This window comes from Lactuca saligna, chromosome 3 (assembly GCF_052625555.1).
Source record: "Lactuca saligna cultivar CGN05327 chromosome 3, ASM5262555v1, whole genome shotgun sequence".
Taxonomy (NCBI): domain Eukaryota; kingdom Viridiplantae; phylum Streptophyta; class Magnoliopsida; order Asterales; family Asteraceae; genus Lactuca; species Lactuca saligna.
This window is the reverse complement of record NC_136419.1, coordinates 142,845,236-142,851,235: the sequence shown is the minus strand read 5'-3', so window position 1 is coordinate 142,851,235 and position 6,000 is coordinate 142,845,236.

Here is a 6,000-nt window from a genome sequence, read left to right as displayed (position 1 = left end):
TAACCCCCCTCAATTCTAAATACTCACAATCCTCATAAACACTTGTCCACTTCTTTTGAACAATGCTCATTTTATGCAACCCTCCGAATCCATCCTCAAAAATCCTACTTAACCTCAAAGTATTTTTGTAAAGCTACCCAAGCATACATAAACTAGAGAATTACAACTTTTTAGAAGATACCACAACTTGGAGCTCTTGAATTCTTCTTTCTTTGATGTTTGATCTTTGACTTCTTTGAATTCACTTCTTTCATGATTTTTGGCATCTTCAACTTTCAACTTTGAGAATTTTGATCTTTTTGTTCTTCAAACTTGATGCTTTTATGCTCCAAAATTCTTCCATTTCTTTACTTTTGGTAATTTCTCTCTTTTTTTACATGTATCTCACTTTTATATCACTCAAAAACCTACATGCTTAAGCAGGGGGGCTTAACTTCAACCTTTATTGATTAAGACATATGTTTGCTAGATACATTTCAGGTTTAGGCTGCTACAGATATTACATTCCTCAAACTAAGCAGGGTTATGTTTTTGTCCCATGATTTCACTAGAATAGGGGAAGCCACAAATGCACTATAACGTATATTGGATCAACTAAACATTTGAGCTCTCATTAGATCATCCCATATCACACTAGCAACTGCAGCTCAAATTATTACTACTAGATTCAATTATTAAAAATTTTAAAATTTATCAAATTATCTAGCAATTGACTTTTCTACCCCCTAACCCACACTTATTTCATACAATGTCCACATTGTATGCTTAAAATAATATAAAAATTAAGATAAGTGAGAAAAAGGAATAGAATCCCCTGGGATAGTGGCGTGAACATCTCCAAAAGTGTGGTTGAAATATGCATCTCGAATATTGGACCTCTTCAAAAAAAAGAACTTGGACTTGAACTTGAGAAACCAGCCATCAAACAAAACTTCAATCTTCAAAAAGAATGGTGCAAGTCTCCAAATCGTGTAGACAATATCGGAAAGCATACGCCACATTGTATATTTAGAGAAAATAGCTCATCGAATCGTCACAAAAGTGTCATAATGAATGGTAGTAATTCCGTATAACGAAGAATAATGGAACGAAATGAATAGGGTGGAAATTCACAACTCACGACATGAATGAGTACGGGCTCACGACGTGAAAACGCTGAAGCGCGCATTCTGATTTTTCTTGATGCCTTATTCACGACGTGAGAAATATTGGGTCATGACATGAATCATGGGTAAACCAAAATTAAAATTGTCGTCTTCCTTGTAAATATATATGTTCCACTCATCATCTTAACGAATTAAGACCCTTCTAAATTCAGTGTATTTTGACAACTCTTCTAACTATAACCTCTCTCTCGACTCACCCCACACTTATTTCCAATTGTGGGTTTCGACTTTCAACTTCTAGACTTGAACGATACTTGCCAAAACAAATACGACTTTTGACTCGACCTTAGACCTCCCCGAAGACTCCTTAGCAAGCTGAAAGTTAACAATCAGAGAAAAGAAAAGTAACATAATATCTTAAAGTCTTACAATCCAAACAAATTTAAAAACAAAACAAATCGAACAAGTCTAAAACAAACAAAATAAAAACCAAATGATCAATCATCTTCATCCTCCTCGTTTGCTCCACTAGTGCCCGCCCCATCTCCTCTATGTCATCGATACTCTATCCACCTCGGGCAAATTGGGTAATGATACACTAGGTAAGGTGGCTGCTCCACATGGAAATGTTGAACCATGTTCTCCATAGTACCCCCAATCTAGTTGACACTCAATGATAACTGGTCAAAATACCCAACCATATCGTCCCCAATATGGGATCCTACCATGGGTGCGGGTGGATGCATTGGTTGCCCCCTTTCTCCTCTTCCTCTCACATTTCTGCACCTCGTTCGTGGTTGTGGTTGTTGTTCTGGTTGTGTATTAGGCTGCTCATCACCCTCATTACCCTCATCATTTGAAGGTACTATTCCCCAATGCGACACAAAGTTTCTGACAACCCGCATGGTCTCCAATTACCCCATGCCAAAATCATGCTCATCCACACAAGTCATAGAACGAGTAATATCAAGGACAAGCAAATGATAGGAGCGGGCCAAATGCGTAATAAATTGCCCTCCACAAATAAGGCTCCCTAGGCGAGAACTAGCTGCAGACCCAGCAAAAAAAACGTGTCGAAAAATAAGGAATAATGCAACACACTTCGGGCTGCAAGATACACCATAAGAAGAATAGATTTTGCTTGGTTACTTTGTCTCCATGCCTCCTTTGATTGATGGAGAATGTGATGAAACGGTGGATTAAGCGGTGGATAGGGGACCGAATACTACTCTCGAGAGACACTCTGGAATTAAAAATCCCGGATGCAATCCCATGCCAGAAAGCATATCCAGTGACACCCTCCGTGTACCCTCTAGCTACCGCGCTCAAGAACATACCAAATTCGGGAGTCATTGCCTCTTATCGATCACATATTCCAACCCTCCAAGAGAATTCAACGAGGCTGCACTCCCGATACTCACCCCTAACCATAATACCAAAGCTTGCAGCCAATGCGGGTCTTGGAAAGCCTCCTGGAATGTCACTGTTGAGAAAAACTCAACACAAAATTCCTTATACACCCGCTCTTTGATCCGAAACAGGCTGCGCCATCCAGAGCAAGTGAATGAATACCCATCTCAAATAAACATTTTTGTCAAAAACGGGGACAGCCTGTCCACGAGCCCGACTTCCCTCAATCGCATCCAATTATTTGTAGGAGCAATTGCAATCTCTCGGTTTTAGAGCCATCCTAATTTGTTGTTCCATCGGGTCAAAATTGTTGGATATAGTGTCTAAGTCCATAACTATATTTGGTATGTACTTGACCCGACCCGGCATGGTCCATTTGGGTTGCACTTCACCCGAACAATTTATGGAAAATATGTTGAGAATAGTAGAAGTTATGATTTATTAATATATTATAAGTTCTAATATATTAATATAAGATCATATTATTGAATTAGTATTGATCTATAATTAATCTAGGAAAAATTTAGAGATCAAAGATATTACTAATTAAATATGGGCTTCTATATTTATAAAGTGTGGGCTAATGCTTATTTGGAATGGACTAGGCTTGCATGGAAAAGTCCATGGATACTCCATGGAGCTTTAACCCAGGGATCTCATGGAAATGAAGAGACATGGGTATTAGGGTTTACATGGATGTAACCCTAATCCACCACACTATATAAAGGAGGTTTTGGTTCTTGAAATTGCACTAGTTGACACTTGTTGAGGTGAGGGCCAATTTCAAGATAGTAGTGACTATTCTCTCAAAGTTCCAAGTTTGTGGTGATTTGTGATTTCCATTTGAGGTATTCACACTATTGGTGCTAGGCTCTAAAACTCCAAGCAATCAACTACTACTACAAGGTAAGTATTTCTACTAGCTTTATTTGATTCATGTTCCCCATGTCATGCTAGTTAGGATATGAACCTTGGAAAAATAATTATTTGCATGTATCTTAGACAAACATAGATCTAAGGTTTATTAGGGTTGCATGTACACTTAAGAAGTGTTAGAATGCTCAAAACCCTTTAGTGGCATCAGAGCCTAGGCTTGCTTGTTTGATACTTGATGCAATATAGTTGAAAAAGTTGAAAAACTTGTTGTCTGCCAAATGCACTCGTCGAGTCCATGGGGGGACTCGCCGAGTTCATGTGTATCTTCAACCTACTCGGCCAGTAGGTTTATGCACTCGACGAGTAGGAGCGACAGAGTGCAGATTTTCAACTTTAGTTGCTGGAAATGGACTAGAAACATTACCCTAAACTGTTTTGGTACTTGAAAACTTGTTTTAGATGGTGTAATGTCTTTGATAATCCATTAACAACAACTTGTTATCAAAATTACAAAGTTTTATGTGTAATTTTTGATTCATGAAAGTGTTCATATTCATGCTCTTGATCTTATGACGTTTAGATGATCATAGGAATTATTTGTAACCTATATTGTAGTTTAATTCTTGATCATAATGTGTTTTAATGGAGTCCATAACTTGTCCTCAAGTTATGGAAAACCAAGAGTCACACTTGAATTAAAAACCATTTAAAGAACACAAGAGTTAGAAAAATGAAGAGTTCATTTTATTACTCTATTTAACTCATAAGTTACAAGAAATGAAAAGTTTTGAAAGTTTACAAAACTTGCCCTCAAGTTTTGGAACAAGTAAAGTCATATTAAAACTTTAGTTCCAACCCTTAGAATTTTAAAAGTTAAAATTCAACCCTTATACTTATAATATTATAAGTTAATAATATATATATATATATATATATATATATATATATATATATATATATATATATATATATGTATAAGATCAAAGTCGTCTTACCGCTAGTACGCCTCATTCACGAAGCTAGTCTATAAGGTGGGTATAAGGTTGTTGCTTATAAAATGGCAACTTAATGGGTGTCCACTCTCACCCACCGCTTGCTTGACTAGTGGAGGGTCGTTAGCCGAACGGGTAAGACAAGGACTTATAAATTCTCATTAAAAGTATGATGAATATTATAAAGTAACTAAATGTTTTATTAAATTCCCAATCTTAGTTACTTTAGGAAAATGTGAATAAGGTGCTAATCCATGAAATTACACTTTACACTTTGTCTAAGTTGTTAGTGGAGCGTGTGTGGTTAACCGGCACACTAACTTGGACTAAACAAGGTAGGTAAAGGGTGACTTAATATTTATCATAGTATCAATGTAGCGTGTGTGGTTAACCGGCAAATCGATTGAGGGGTAATTTATTAAGGGTACCAAGTAATTTTCATGGTTACTTCACACCTCGTTTTGTGATCCTCAGCATCCCAGTCACATAACTTGGAGGGAACACTCGAGATTGAAACAGGCCTTTGAATAGTTCATTGAATCTCAAAAGAATATAGGAGTTTCTAAGAACCAAATTAAATATTTTAATATTTCGACTTTGGTGGATATTGGTGAATCGTCATTCACCTACCTTTCAAATATGTTATTACTTAGATTACGGCATACCTCTTCTAAGTATAATATATTGTGATTGGGTCCTAGCCTTAATACTACATTTGGGTGTTCTATTAAGGACTATTCTTATTTCTAAACTAAATGTTTCTTCTTCTCAGATGTCTGCAAACACTGTTGCTTCTGGCTATAATCCTAATGGCTCCTTTTCTCTTATGAACTTGTGTGGGAAAGTCACTTTTGATGGATCCAACTTTAATGAATGGATCATAAACATCAGAATGATTACTCGCTACGAGGACAAGGAATATGCCCTTGATAAGGAGCTTAAGGAGATTGATGAGACAGTTGCAACTCCTCAAGAAATCACTGAGTTTAGGGCACATGAAAGGGATGCCACAAAAGTGGCATGCATCATGATGGCAACTATGACCGCTGATCTCCAAAAATCCAATGAAGATTTCTACCCCTATGAGATGCACCAAGACTTGATGGAAAGATACCATCAACATGCCCGTCAAGAGAGGTATGAAATCATCTCCTCCATGATAACAACTCGCATGAAGGATGGTGAACCCATCATGAGCCACATGCATAAAATGCAAAGATTTGTGGACCGTTTACTAAGTGTGAACTTCCCTGAGGAGCTAGAAATAGATATAATTTTGCACTCCTTACCTTCATGTTATGATCAATTCTGCATGACATACCACATGAACAAGGAAGAGGTCACACTCAGCAAACTTCAAGGACTCTTAAAGACCGCGGAAAGTGGTCTTAAGGGTAAGGCGATTGTTACTCCTACTCCTACCAACTCCGCCCCTGTCTTGGCAATCGGGAAAGGATGAGGGAAGAAGAGAAAGAGTTCTTCGAAGGGTACCAAGGTTAGGACCCTTGATGGCTCGTCTTCAAGTGGAACTAAGAAAGGTTTCATCACTCCTTCTTCATACCCAAAAGAGGCTGAATGCTTCTATTGCCATGAAAAGGCACATTGGAAGCGGAACT